Raw genomic sequence first — 14,612 nt, 5'->3', positions numbered from 1 at the left:
ATGACATGAACAATTGAATTGAAAGTTGCTCTATTTGATTGGGTTTGCTTGTGATTCTTCTTGATTTGCCTTTCATAGTGACACCTAGATTGGCCTATAGGAGATAGCATTCAAACTCTCTTGATTGCTACTATTGTTTGTCCATTGCAATACTTGAATTAATTGATTGAGCTCTAAACTAGCATTATCATTGAACTTGCATGTGGAACCCATATCCCTAGTGTTTAGACCTTTGTTTTAGTTTACCATAGTGCCAACCATAATCTCAACTCCATCTTCGAGCTAGCTTGACTTAGACTCTAGTTTTCATCATTGCATTCCCTAGGGATCGACCCTTAACTTGCCCTATATTCATATAAGGTTGGTTAGGTGTTTACAAATTTTGTTTGACTTGGGGAAGGGTAGATAACGACATACATTTTCCTCTTGTCAAAATGGCGCCATTGCCGGGGAATGCTATTGGTGCTTAGCTTTTGTTGTTGAGTCTACTTCATTTTAATTGAAAAAAAAAATACAAAAAGATTTTGATTCTTTAGGTTACACTTGTAGCCGTGCTACTAATATTTTCTTTGAAGTTTTGCATGCATAGAGCTCGTGATCGATCCATTGTGCCTTTTGACCCGGAAATTGAAAGGACTCTCTCAAGGAGAAGAATAGCTAATCGATCCTTGGGGTATAGTTCTTCAAGTGAAGAAGAGATTGAAGAAGAGCAAGGCATGGGAGAAAATCCGAGAGTGGCCTTGAAGGAGCTAGGAATACCCGGTGCTTATAGGTTTGAGAGCGGCATAGCTCCGCCTACAACACCGGCAAATGATTTCGAGATTCAGCCGGCCATGATCACCTTAATTGAGAGGAGGCAATATAGTGGGGCTAAGAATGAGAGCCCGTTGAATAATCTTAAAGAATTTGAAAAATATTGCAACACCATCAAAGTCAATGGAGTTTCTCAAGAGTTCATACGCCTCAAGTTGTTCCCCTTCTCTCTAATAGGAAGATCCTTAGAGTGGCTAGATAAAGAAGTGAAGCTCAACTCCTTGAGAACATGGGATGATGTTACAAAGGCCTTCTTGTCCCGCTTCTACCCTCAAAAGAAGACAACGGAGGCAAGAGCCTTGATTCAAGGGTTCAAGCAAAGGCCAAATGAAAGCCTTTACGAAGCATGGGAGAGATACAAAGAGTATCAAAGGGAGTGCCCTCACCACGGAATCCCAACATACCAAGGGGTCCAAATCTTCTATGGAGGTTTAAGTCCCCAAGGCAAGTCATGCCTTGATGGGGGGCCGGGGGTCCTATTATGAACAAGACCGAAGAAGAAGTGGTGGACAAAATCAAAATAGGGGTACTTGGAACAACCAAGGGAAGGGCAATTTTCAAAATAATGCTCAAAGAGGTCCCCCACCCGGATTTGTTCCAAGGACTCAAGGAGAAAATTCCTATTCACAACCTTCTTCACCTAGGACCAATTTGGAAGAAATAATTGAGAATCAAACCAAGTTGTTGAACACATACATGGCCATTAGTGATAAGAAGTTCAATGAAATGATGACCCACAATAAAATGCTTGAAAACCAAATTTCTCAACTTGCTAATGCTTTGAAAGATCATGCAAGCCCTTCTTCTTTACCTTCCCAAGGTCTTGATCCAAAGAAACACGTGAATGCTATTATTACTAGGAGTGGTAAGGTTCTTGAGGAGAGAATGCCTAGGAAGGGTGAGGATAAGGAGATTCCTAAGAAAGCCTTGGTTTAGAATGAGGGGGATAGGGCATCATTGGATGAGGTTGTGGTTAAGACACCTAGAGAGATGAGAGTAGAGAAAGAAATTGTGAAACCCAAGCTCCCTTACCCACAAAAATTCATGAGACACAAATTGGATGAACAATTTGGGAGATTCATTGATATGCTAAAACAAATTCATCTTTCTCTACCTTTTACCGATGTGTTCAACCAAATGCCAAATTATGCCAAATTCCTCAAGGGCATTTTGAGTGAGAAAAGGACTTGTGAGGTTGTGGAAACTATCAATTTGACCGAAAATTGTAGTGCTATCATCATGAACAAAATGCCACCCAAATTGAAAGACCCCGGAAACTTCTCCATCCCTTGTGCCATTAACAAGATGCAAATTGATAATGCCTTATGTGACTTGGGAGCTAGTGTGAGCATAGTGCCATATTCGGTTTATCAAAGGCTTGAACTAGGGGAACTCTTACCTTCTAACATTACCTTGCAATTAGCCGATAGGTCAATTAAGTTTCCAAAAGGTAAGGTAGAAGATGTTCCATTGAGGGTTGGGAAGTTTGTGTTCCCGGTGGATTTTATTGTGCTTGAAATGGATGAAGATGCTACCATTCCAATCATTTTAGGTAGACCCTTTCTTGCTACCTCGGGTGCTATGATTGATGTGAGGAGTGCAAATATTTCCCTTAAGGTAGGAGATGACGTCATTGAATTTGATTTGAATGAAAGCATGGAATATCCATCTTCTTCTCTAGAAAATTGCATGATGATTGATTCACTTGATCATGTTGTGTCTTCCATGCATGAGCACTTGCTCACCTCTAACGATGCTCTTGAGAATGTTTTGTTGAACAAGGACAAAGTAGGTACACCATGTAAGGAAGTGGCATTTAATGAAGAATTGCTTAATGGAATCATGGAGGAAGTGGATGAGCAAATGTGCTTGAAATTCTCAATCCAAGAAGCTTTGCAAGCGGCCACATCAAAGGAAGGTAATGGTGTGCCTATGGTAGAGCTCAAACCTCTACCATCACACCTTAGGTATGAGTTCTTGGGCCCTCATTCCACTTACCCCGTGATAGTTAGTGCATCCTTGAGCGTGAGTCAAGCTCAAGCGTTATGTGGTTTTTTGAGAAAGCACCAAGGTGCTTTGGGGTACACAATTGATGATCTTAAAGGTATAAGCCCCGCCTTGTGCCAACACCACATAACACTTGAGGAAGGCGCCCTTCCTTCTATCGAACGACAAAGAAAACTACATCCCCAAATGGGAGAGGTAGTTAAGAAGGAGATCACCAACTATTGAATGCGGGAATCATATTCCCCATCTCTAGCTCAAGGTGGGTCTCCCCCGTGCATGTCGTTTCAAAGAAGGGGGGCATGACCGTGGTTGAGAATGAGAAGGGTGAGCTCATTCCAACTAGGACGGTCACGGGTTGGCGGATGTGTATAGACTATAGACGTCTAAACACATCCACCAAGAAGGATCACTTCCCTCTTCCATTTATTGATCAAATGCTTGAAAGACTAACAAGGCACAAGTTTTATTATTTCCTCGATGGATATTCGGGATTCTTCCAAATCCCCATCCACCCCGATAATCAAGAGAAAACTACCTTCATATGTCCTTATGGGACCTTTGCCTATCGAAGAATGCCCTTTGGGTTATGCAATGCACCCGCTACATTCCAAAGGTGCATGATGAGTATTTTTGGGGATATGTTGGAGGAGGAAATGGAGGTCTTCATGGATGACTTTTCGGTGGGAGGTGTCTCATTTGAGGAGTGCCTTGTGAACCTTGAGAAGTGTTTGGAAAGATGTGTTAAGGTCAATCTTGTTTTGAATTGAAAGAAATGCCACTTCATGGTGGAGGAAGGTATAGTGCTTGGGCACAAGATTTCAAATAGAGGCATTGAGGTGGATAAGGCAAAAATAGAAGTAATTGAGAAACTTCTACCTCCGGTGAATGTCAAGGGTGTGAGATCGCTCCTTGGTCATGCGGGTTTCTATAAAAGATTCATCAAGGATTTTTCACTCATTGCTAAGACCCTAAATGACCTTCTTCAAAAGGATGTTGAGTTCATTTTTGATGACAAATGCTTGAAGGCATTTGATAGATTGAAGAAGGCCCTTATCTCCACACCTATTGTTCAAGCCCCAAGGTGGGATCTTCCTTTCGAATTGATGTGTGATGCAAGTGATTGGGATATTGGAGGTGTTTTGGGACAACGTGTAGACAAGATGCTTCATGTGATTTACTATTTGTCCAAGACACTCAATGGGGCTCAAAAGAACTACACAACAACGGAAAAGGAATTTTTAGCAATTGTGCACTCTTTTGAGAAATTTCGTTGTTACTTGTTGGGTTCCAAGACCATAGTCTTCACGGATCACGCGGCCCTCAAGTATCTCTTTCCCAAGAAAGAGTCCAAGCCTAGGTTGATTCGATGGGTGCTTGAATTGCAAACTTTTGAGATTAAGATTAGGGACAAGAAGGGTGCGGAGAATGTTATGGCGGACCATCTTTCTCGCCTTGAGGGTGATCAAATTCATGATGATGGTTCACCTATTGAGGATAAAATGCTTGATGACTTCTTATATGCCATAGAGGTGAAGGAACTCCAATGGTATGCCGACCTGGTAAATTTTCTAGTATGTGGGGAGTTTCCACCCTCTTTCTCAAAGAACCAAAGGAAGAAAATCAAAAGGGAGGCAAGACATTACTTGTGGGACGATCCCATCCTATACAAACGAGGGGTTGATGGCTTACTTAGGCGTTGTGTTCCAAATGAAGAGGTGCCTAGTGTTTTAAAAATGTGCCACTCGTACCCTAGTGGTGGGCATATGGGTGTTTCCAAGACCGCTACCAAGGTTCTTCAATGTGGTTTGTGGTGGCCGCATCTCTTCAAGGACTCATGGGGCTTTGTGAAGTCATGTGACCGATGTCAAAGGGTTGAGAATATCTCCAAGAGGAATGAGATGCCTCAACAACCCATTCTTGAGTTAGAGGTGTTTGATGTTTGGGGGATTGACTTCATGGGACCATTCCCATCTTCATATGGTAATCAATTCATACTTGTGGCTGTGGACTATGTTTCTAAATGGGTTGAGGCCATTGCCTCCCCTACTAATGACCACAAAGTAGTGTTGAAGTTGTTCAACAAAATCATCTTCCCAAGGTTTGGCGTGCCTAAGGATGTGATAAGCGATAACGGATCTCATTTTGTTCACAACGCTTTCCAAAAGATGTTGAGGAAACATGGAGTGCATCAACGGTTCGGCCTTCCATATCATCCTCAATCGAGTGGCCAAGTCGAGGTCTCCAATCGTCAAATAAAGCTCATTCTTGAGAAGACGGTTGCAAGGAATAGAAAGGATTGGTCGAACAAGTTAGATGATGCTCTTTGGGCTTATAGGACGGCTTTTATGACGCCTATTGGCACCACTCCATATCGCCTTGTCTATGACAAATCGTGCCATCTCCCGGTAGAGCTTGAACATCGTGCCTTATGGGCCATCAAGAAGATAAATTTTGACTTAGCTAGAGCGGGGGAGAAGAGGTGGTTGGATCTTCATGAGCTAGAAGAACTTCGACATAATGCTTACGATTGTGCTAGCACCTACAAGGCTCGCTCCAAGGAGGTTCATGACAAGTTGATTGAGAAAAAGGAGTTTTTTGTAGGTGACAAAGTCCTCCTCTACAACTCAAGGATGAAGTTGTTCCCCAGAAAGCTCATGTCAAGATGGAGTGGACCATTCTTGGTGAAAGATGTTTTTGATGATGGTGCCGTGGAGATTTCTCCTTTAAACTCCTCATCTTCATTCAAAGTTAATGGTCATCGACTCAAGAAGTACTATGATGGAGTGTTTGTTGGACTTTTTCACAAAATGATTCTTTTTAGGCCACCATGGGATGGTGGTGCACGTCGAGCTAATGACGTTAACCAAAAGCGCTTACGGGAGGCAACCCGGATTCTCATCTCATTTCTCTTTCCTTTCTTTTCTTTTATTTTTCCTTGATTGGTTTTTTATTTTATTTTTGAGTTGGACTTGTGTTTGTCTTGTAGGTCGCCCATTATCATCACTTGTTGGAAAGAAAGGGTTTGAAGGAGAGTTTAGAGTGCAGGGGAGAGGGCTCCCCAAGGACTAGGAGAGACCTCGGGGGCATTTTCACCTCTTTGAAGCAAAATTAAAATATCATTCCAAGGACTTCCCGCAGTCTCTCCGCGGGCGCAGGAGGTTCTGGAGAGGGCGCCTCATGATTGGAGAGGGCGCGGGCCTCAATTCGACCAAATTTGGAAATCCATTCCAGAGAGTTCCCGCGGTTGCCCCGCAGTCTCTCCGCGGGCGCGGCCTAAATTCAAGCGAATTTGGAACCTCATTCCAAGGGCTTCCCGCAGTTGCCCCGCAGTCTCCCCCCGGGCGCGGGAGGTTTTGTAGAGGGCGCGTCAAATCAGGAGAGGGCGCGACCCCCATCAGGTATTAAAATTCTAAAAATTTCAGGAGGTCCCCGCGAATGCCCCGCAGTCTCTCCGTGGGCGCGGGAGATTTGCCGCGGGCGCGCCATTTTCGGGAGAGGGCGCGGCGATCTGGGTTTATTACCCGGGCACGCCCCTCTTCTCTCTCTCTTCTCTCTTATTTCCTCCTCTTCTCCTTATTTTTCCCCTTCCTCTCTCTACCACCTCTCAAACCCTAACCCCAAAACATCAATTTCTCACAAATTTTTTCACCTTTTGCCCAAATTTTTCACAAATTCTTCCATATTCCTCCATTTTCAACACTCCTACTCTTTTTTCTTATGCTTTTTCGGGAAATTTCGGGTCTTTGAAGTGCTTTGAGTTTAATTTGAGTCTCCAATCTTGGTATACTTCTAACCTTTGTAATATTTTTGTCAATTTCAATTGATTTCTTTGCATTGGTTTTTTTACCTTGAATTTGAGCATGATTTTTGTGTTTTATGGTTGATTTATGGGAAAATTGGTATATTTGGGTGATTGTTACTTATTCTTGTTGATTCATGATTATATTGATGAATGATTGTTGATATTGTTGTTTGTTGTTGGAATTTGGTTGTTGTGTTGATTGGAACAGGTACCTTGTAGTTTGTGGTGGTTTGGTTGGATTTGTACGGAGGTTTGTGAGTAATTTTTGGTGGAAGTTGTTTTGTTTGAGGGAGTTTGTTGCGTTTTTGTGAATTGTGTGAATTTTGTTAAAATGGATTTGATAAGAAGAGTCAAAAGTAGCAAGAAGCGCTCAAACCAATCCCCCGGCCAATCTTCTCAAGGCCAATCCTCAAACCCTCAACCCCAACCGCATTCCACAACTCAAGATGATGCTTCTCCTCCTCCTCTACCCCCTCTCAAATTTTGGAACAGGTCTAAACAAACCCCCATCTATAACAAAATGAAAGACTGGAAGTTTAGACCCTCCCGGCATTACTTTCGTGAGGATATGGCCAAGTTAGGAATTGAAAATGACCTTGACATCCTTCTAGATAACCTAATCTTAAGTGAGTTTCTAAAATCGGCCCCTAGAACCTATTTGGAGCCTTCCATTGAGTTTTTCTCCACATTTGAGTTCAATAAGGTGGGGGAAACCGATTTTATTATTTCCTTCCAACTCTTCAATGTCAAACACACCATGAACCTAGCCCAGTTCAATGGAGCCCTTGGTTTCAACCCCAATGGTGATATCTTTGAGCCCCTTATCTCCCTAGTCCAATCTGAGTATATTGAGGTTTCTTGGTGGAGAACCATAGCCAACAAGAGGGAGTTTGATTCGAAAAAGTCTCTTGCCAGTGAGATTATCTATCCGGCCCTTAGGATCCTTCATAGAATTCTTGGGTATTCGGTTTTTATTAAGCAAGATTTGGGGAAGTTGTCTCGAGAGGAGATTATGGTGTTATGGATGGCTACCAAGCCGGAGTTAGGGTCAAGGATTAATTTCGGCTATATCTTCATGAATTGTTGCAAGACTATAATGCATGGGGTCCGACTCTTCGGGCGGCGAGGAGGAGCCAGAGAAAAAGGAGGAAGAGCAGCCGAAGGACGACAAGCCGGCTACCACTGAAGAGGCTCTCCCCTGATCACTTAAGCTTTTATGCTTTTCTGCGGCCGAATGGCCATGTACTTTTCTTTTCCGGCCTGTGTGCCGAGTATTTGTATCTTTACCGACCGAGGGGTCGGGTAATTTGACAATCTTTCTGGCTTTGCCAGATAACAATCTTAACCAATCGTCAGGTGACGATTGGTCTTTTTAATTTGAATTATTCGGCCATTTGGCTGAAGTTATCCATATAGTAGTCCTTTGCATTTTGAATTTTTCATTGCATGTTTTTGGCTAAGTATAATAACCTGTATATCATGCAAATGTTCTTGCACCTGGACGGATGTCGAGCGGTTTCGGTTTATTGGATTGATTGGTTTAGAAATTTTTGATACTTAAAAGAGTATGCATGGTTTCTAAGTCAATCAATCACTATGGTGATTGCCCCAAACCACTCGGTAGACGTCCATCAAGAATTGGCAAACATAAAGTGTTCATTCGGCCATTGGCTCGAACTAACTCAAATTTCCAACTTAGCTAATTTGCTAAGGGTAAACCTCCGCCTGTTCCGCCCCATAAGCAAAAACAAGCGCCTCCGGCCATAGGCCTCAATAAGTGTTTAGTTAACTTAACTCATATATTAATCAAATATTCCGCCTGTTTTGCCCCTGAGCAATAACAGGCGCATCCGGCTTTATGCCTCGCTTAGCCTCTACTTATGAAACAGTGACCATTTCTGAACTGCGCTAGATAGAAAATTCAGGTCTTTTAGATTTCACTTTCGATTAAAACAAACGACTGCGAATGTTGCCTTAGCATTCGGTAGGGCCGCTTGATATATTCGTAGAGCAATGTGCCACCCAAATGGGAGATGCTTCTCCTCGACGAATTTGCCCAAATGGACGTCGCCGGTTATCTGACTCATGTTGGAGCAGACGGTCATACTCATGTTGGAGCAAACTGTGACCATTCGGTCTCTTTTTGTTTATTAATATCCGGCCATGGGCCTCATCATGATTTTATCTGGCCTTAGGCCTCTTTAATGATTCGTCAAGTGTTGGTGTAAACTTGATGAATTTCGTAGGAACGACTGTTCTAAAACAATCGGCTCCTTCAGAGGGATTGGGACGTCTGCTGTTGGAACAGACGCTTTCCAAACATATTGGTCGTCTGTATTTGGTACAGGCGACACTTAAAAAACTTAAATAAAAAGATAAGTTGGGAAATGAAGGCATATTCTCATTAACAATACGTGAGATTTACAAAATTGAGGTCTTTTCATTCGTACTTAAAAGTAGTACTTTTTCAAGTTGTCTACATTCCAAGTTCTGGGCAGCTGCCTGCCGTCTGGTTCTTCCAGGCGGTAGGTGCCGTCTCTTACCTCCTCATAAATTCGGTAGGGGCCTTCCCAATTTGGGGTTAGCTTTCCCTGTTCATTCGCCCTACCGACTGCCTCCATTTTCCGTAGCACAAAGTCCCCCACTTTGAGAGGACGCTTGTGTACTCTTTTGTTGTAAGCCCGAGTCATTCTCAGATGGTATATCTCATGACGCAAGGCAGCATTGCCCCTACGCTCTAGAAGTGAGTCCAATGCTAGGTGCATGGCCTCCCAATTTGCCTCTTCATCATACAACATGATTTGAAGGGTCGGCTCATAGTGCTCAATGGGCAGAACAACTTCTGCACCATACACCATTAAGAATGGGGTTTCTCCCGTTGCCCCTTTAGTAGTCGTTCTGATGGACCAAAGGACGTGTGGTAATTCATTCGCCCAAAGTCCACCAGCCCGCTCAATCTTCTTTTTAATCCTGTCTGAGATTAACTTGTTGAAGGCTTCGACCTGGCCGTTTGCTTGCGGCCGGCCGACTGATGCGAAGAAGCTTGAGACCCCCTGGTCTCCCAGCCAAGTCTTGAGTTGAGGCGTCTCAAATTGAGGACCATTGTCAAAAACCATAGACATGGGCACCCCAAAACGAGTGATTATGTTCCTCCAAACAAAGGAAATGACGTCTTTAGTCTTGATGTTTTTGACTGCCTCAGCCTCTACCCACTAGGTAAAGTAATCCACAGCCACCAATATATAGCGCTTGCCGCCTGGTGCAGTTGTATATGGCCCCAGAATGTCCATGCCCCATTTGGCAAAGGGTATTGGGCTGTGGATGGCCGTCAGGTCTGTAGCCGGACGATGGATGAGCTTGCCAAATTTTTTCACCATTTCCATGGCATCCGACTCCAGAGTTGGCCAAAAGTAAAGCCGCCTGGCCTTGGCCGCGAGGGATCTGCCGCCTATATGGGAGGCGCAAAATCCCGAATGCAACTCTTCGAGAACTTCCTTCCCCTTTTCAGGGGTAACACACTTCAATAGGAGTTTCAAAAAGCCAGCCCTGAAGAGCTCTCCTTGCCGCAACTCGAAGTTAGCTGCTCATTTTTTTAGAACAGCCGCCTCCCGTGGTGAGTCAGGGAGCGTGCCGTCTGCAAGATAGGTCCGGATGCTGTCCATCCAAGTTGAGCTTCGGTCAAGAATTCCAATGGGGTCTTCCTCAGATATACTTCTTTTTTCCATGACCTCCTAGAAGACTGACCGAGGCGTTTCATAGGAGGCGGATGATGCCAACTTGGACAGAGCATCCGCCTGATTGTTTGAAGACTTGGGCACCTGAGTTAGATAATATTCTTCAAGTGACCCAACTTCACTCTTGACCGCCTACAAGTATTTTATCATGGCCGGATGAGTGGCCTCGTACGTTCCATTAACCTGGAGTACGACCAGTTGAGAATCAGAGCAGGCGGATATCTTCTTCGCCCCTGCCGTCTTGAAATACCGGATGCCGGCCAGTAGGGCCTCATACTCGGCCTCATTATTAGAGACCTGAAACTTGAACCGCAGTGCGTATTCGTACTTATCTCCTTCAAGAGATTGACAGATAATCCCCGCACCACAGCTGTTCACATTGGAGCTCCCATCCACATACACTTTCCAGACCTGGTCCGTATTGTCCGGAACAACCGGCCTTGTCATTTCGACAATAAAGTCAGCGAATGCTTGTCCCTTTATTGCCTTCCTTGATTCATAAGTGATTTCTAATCCTTGTATTTCAATTGCCCATTTGAGCATTCGTCCAGAAGACTCCAAGGTTGTGAGTGGCCGTTTGATCGGTTGGTCAGTATAGATCTCTACCGCATGCGCCAAGAAGTAAGGTTTAAGCTTCTTGATGGCCATGTAAAGGGCAAGGCCGAATTTCTCAACCATGGGGTACCGAAGCTCCGCATTTCTCAAAACATGGCTTATGAAATACACCGAGAGCTGGATGCCGTCTCTTTCAGCTAAGAGGACAGCACTGAGAGCCTGATCAGAGACGGCTAAGTACATGAAGAGCTTCTCTTTAGGCAAAGGGCTGACAAGCCTCGGCAAAGAGTGCAGATGAGTTTTTAGCCTTTGAAAGGCCGCCTCTGCATCATCCCCCCATTCAAAGTTTGTCTTCTTTTTTATTGCCTGGAAAAAGTAGAGACACTTGTCGCCTGAACGGCCGAGGAATCTCCCCAGGTCCGCGAGACAACCTGTTAGTTTTTGCACTTCCTTCACAGTACGGGGCGACTGCATGTCGACTACCGCCTGTATTTTCTCAAGGTTGGCCTCTATTCCTCTTTGGTCAATCAAAAATCCGAGAAACTTCCCAGACTCAACACCAAAGACACACTTTTTTGGGTTAAGCATGACCTTGTGCCGCCTGAGTGTGGCGAATGTTTCTCGGAGATCAGCAAGGTGATCCCCCTGCTGTTTGGATTTGACTATCATATCATCAATGTACGCCTCTACATTCCTTCCGATTTGATTAATGAAGACCGTATTAATCATTCGTTGGAAGGTAGCAGGTGCATTCTTCAAACCAAACGACATCACCTTATAACAGAACAACCCCTGATCGGTGACGAATGCCGTCTTTTCTTGATCTTTTTTCCACAGGGGGATCTGATGGAAACCTGAATAGGCGTCCATGAAACTCATCAGGGCATGTCCGGCTGTTGAGTTGACCAGACTGTCGATCTTAGGCAGTGGATATCTATCCTTTGGACATGCCTTGTTGAGGTCTGTGTAATCAATACACATCCGCCAAGTTCCATTCGGCTTTTTTACTAACACAACGTTAGCTACCCACTCAGGGAAGTTGCACGGCCGAATGAACCTGGCATCTAACAGCTTTTTTACTTCGGCAGCTGCCGCCTGACTTCTTTCTTCGCCGTGGTTTCTTTTCTTTTGTCGGATGGGCTTCTTTTTAGGATCCACGACGAGTTTGTGGGCAGCGAGATCCGGGCTGATGCCTGGCATCTCTTCCACTTCAAAGGCAAAGATGTCTTTGAATTCCTTGAGCAACTGGTGAAGGTTTTCACCCAACTTTGTTAAGGCAATCGTCCCCACCTTAATAGTCCGCTCTGGACGGCTATCATCCAGAGGGATATCAATGTGCTCTCCAGTAGGCTGGGGACGAAGATCATCCGACCTTTCCCCGGTCAGTGATTGCTATTGCTTTTCTTTTTTGACCACCACCAGCTGATCAGTCTTTCTTTTCTTTCTGGATGGTGGGGCCGACTGTTCTTCCTCGACATCGTCGAGGTCAATCATTTGCTTGCCCCGACCGGATGCTGCGGCCGCAGGCTTGACGTCCGAGAGATAACACTCTCGAGCCGTCTTTTGGTCCCCATTAAGGGAACCAATTGTTCCATCATCCTTCTCATACTTGAGTAGCATGAGAGCAGGGATGATGACGGCCTTACACTCATTAAGAGTGGGTCGGCCAAAGATGAGGTTGTAAGCCGTGAGCTCTTCAACCATTAGGAAACGGATGGTCATGTGCCGACCGTCTCCCCTGCTTCCCAGGCGGACAGGTAGGTCGATTCGTCCGACTGGGTGCACAAGTCCTCCCCCAAACCCAAATAAGGTGTGGGTGACCTCCATCTGGCTATCCAGTTTGTACTTGAGATTGGACAAGCATTTGAGGCTGATGAGGTCAGAGGAACTTCCTGTGTCAATCAGAATTCGGCCAACCAGCTGGTTGGCGACTTTACACTCAATGACAACAGGGTCATCATGCGGCCGACGGACTTTGCCTCTGTCCTGTTCGGTGATGACAACTTTAGGGAAGGTAGATGTGCTAGCTGTATCCCCCTCCTCAACAGAATTGACCATCTTTCTCAGATGGTCCTTGGTACCCCGAATGGTCGGGCCACCACCGGCAAATCCGCCTGCTATGGTATACACCGGTTTTTCATCAGTTTCGGCACTCACAGCAGGCTGGGGAGTCTTTTTCTTGGACTGCCCCGGATTTGCTTTTGAAGTCACTTTGGACTTCACATAGGACTTCAGCTGTCCTTTGTCGGCCAGACGGTCGAGCTCCCGCTTGAGACTAAAGCAGTCGTTCGTGTCATGGCCAACATCCTTATGGAAATGGCAATGCTTGTTCTTGTTCCGATTTTCAGCGGAACCTTTATAGCAGTCGGTTTTTCAAGAGTTAGCCGATCCTTAATTTCCAAAAGGATGGAGCAGCAGTCCTTATGGAATTCGTACCTTGGAACGTACGACTTCCACTCTTTTTTCTTCTTCTGGGCCGGTTGATCAGAGTTATCAATGGCCCAGACTTGCTTTTTCTTTTTGCTCTCTTCTGGCTTAGGAGCTGGCTGAGCAGGCCGACTCTCTTTTTGTCAGTCAGACTTCTTATGGTCCGACTGCTTATTGGAGGAGCAGAGTTCGGTCGCCTGTATGTAGGCTTCTGCCTCTCGCAAGGCTCCTTGCAGGGTAAAGATTTGTTTGCGGACGAGTTCGTACTTAAAAGTAGACCTGTCCTTCAGACCCTTAAAGAAGTCTATGAAGGCGACCTCATCAGACAGCCCATGAATCTGGATTCGGACCAGATTGAACCGCCTGAAGTAGGATCGCAAACCTTCTCTATCTCCCTGCTGTACATTGCCCAAGTCAAGACTTGTCTTTTTGGCAGGGATGTTCATAGAGAAGTTTGATGCAAACAAGAACGCAAGCGTCTTGAAGCTATTTATGCAGCCAACCGGCAGGTTGCCAAACCACTGCTGGGCTATGCCCTTCAGGGTGGCTGGAAAGCAACGACACCATGCGGCATCATCCAACCCCTGTAAATACATGAGGTGGGTGTATGCTAGCAGGTGGTCTTCTGGGTTGGAGGTCCCGTCATAGGCTTCAACCAAAACGTTTTTAACTTTAGCCGGCTGTACGGCTTCAGTTATTTCCCTGGAGAAAGCAGAGGGTTGATCTCCAAGGTGTTGCAGCCTAAGCTGCCAGTCCATCGGCTGATAGTTATATGCCGCCTGTCCTCCATAGAGGGTAGGTTGCATGTAAGGTACAACTGGTGCCTGGTACAATGGGTATGCCATGTACTGGGCGGACTGAATCACATGCGGCCCAGACTGAACCCTTTGGCTGCTTTCTGGGGTCTCATGTACAGACTGGGAACACCTCACAGAGGTATTCCGAAAGCTATCATGATAAGTCGACGTTGAAGCCGACTCTGATTGTTGGGTTCTCCTCTCCTCAATGTATTGTCGAGCGTTAGAGAACGTTTTCTGGCTACCATCCAGCCGTATGTGCCGGATGGGTTTTCTTGCGCCCATTTCTGGGAAACGGAGCCGATTAAGGTCAAATTGGGGCCTGGCCTTCTCCTTAGGAGCAGGATGAGGAGTCGGCTGACGGTCCCTGACCGACTTTTGTTTGCCAGCTTGGGCTGGCTTCTTGGCCGACTGCTCCTTTCTAGGAGTAGGCGACTTCTTTGAGGCGAGCTGCTTGATTTCACCCATGAGGCTTCT

General features: G+C 45.3%; 1 pseudogene; it reads right to left on the bottom strand.

Moving 5' to 3' along the window:
• Positions 1-1,108: 1,108 nt before the first annotated feature.
• On the bottom strand, positions 1,109-1,207 carry LOC145641322 (small nucleolar RNA R71; annotated as a pseudogene).
• Between the last annotated feature and the right edge of the window lie 13,405 nt (positions 1,208-14,612).

Source organism: Chenopodium album, chromosome 7, assembly GCF_948465745.1.
Source record: "Chenopodium album chromosome 7, dcCheAlbu1.1, whole genome shotgun sequence".
In the NCBI taxonomy this organism is placed as follows: Eukaryota; Viridiplantae; Streptophyta; class Magnoliopsida; order Caryophyllales; family Amaranthaceae; genus Chenopodium; species Chenopodium album.
Note: the sequence above shows the minus strand (reverse complement) of the source record. Positions and strands in the feature narration are given on the sequence as shown.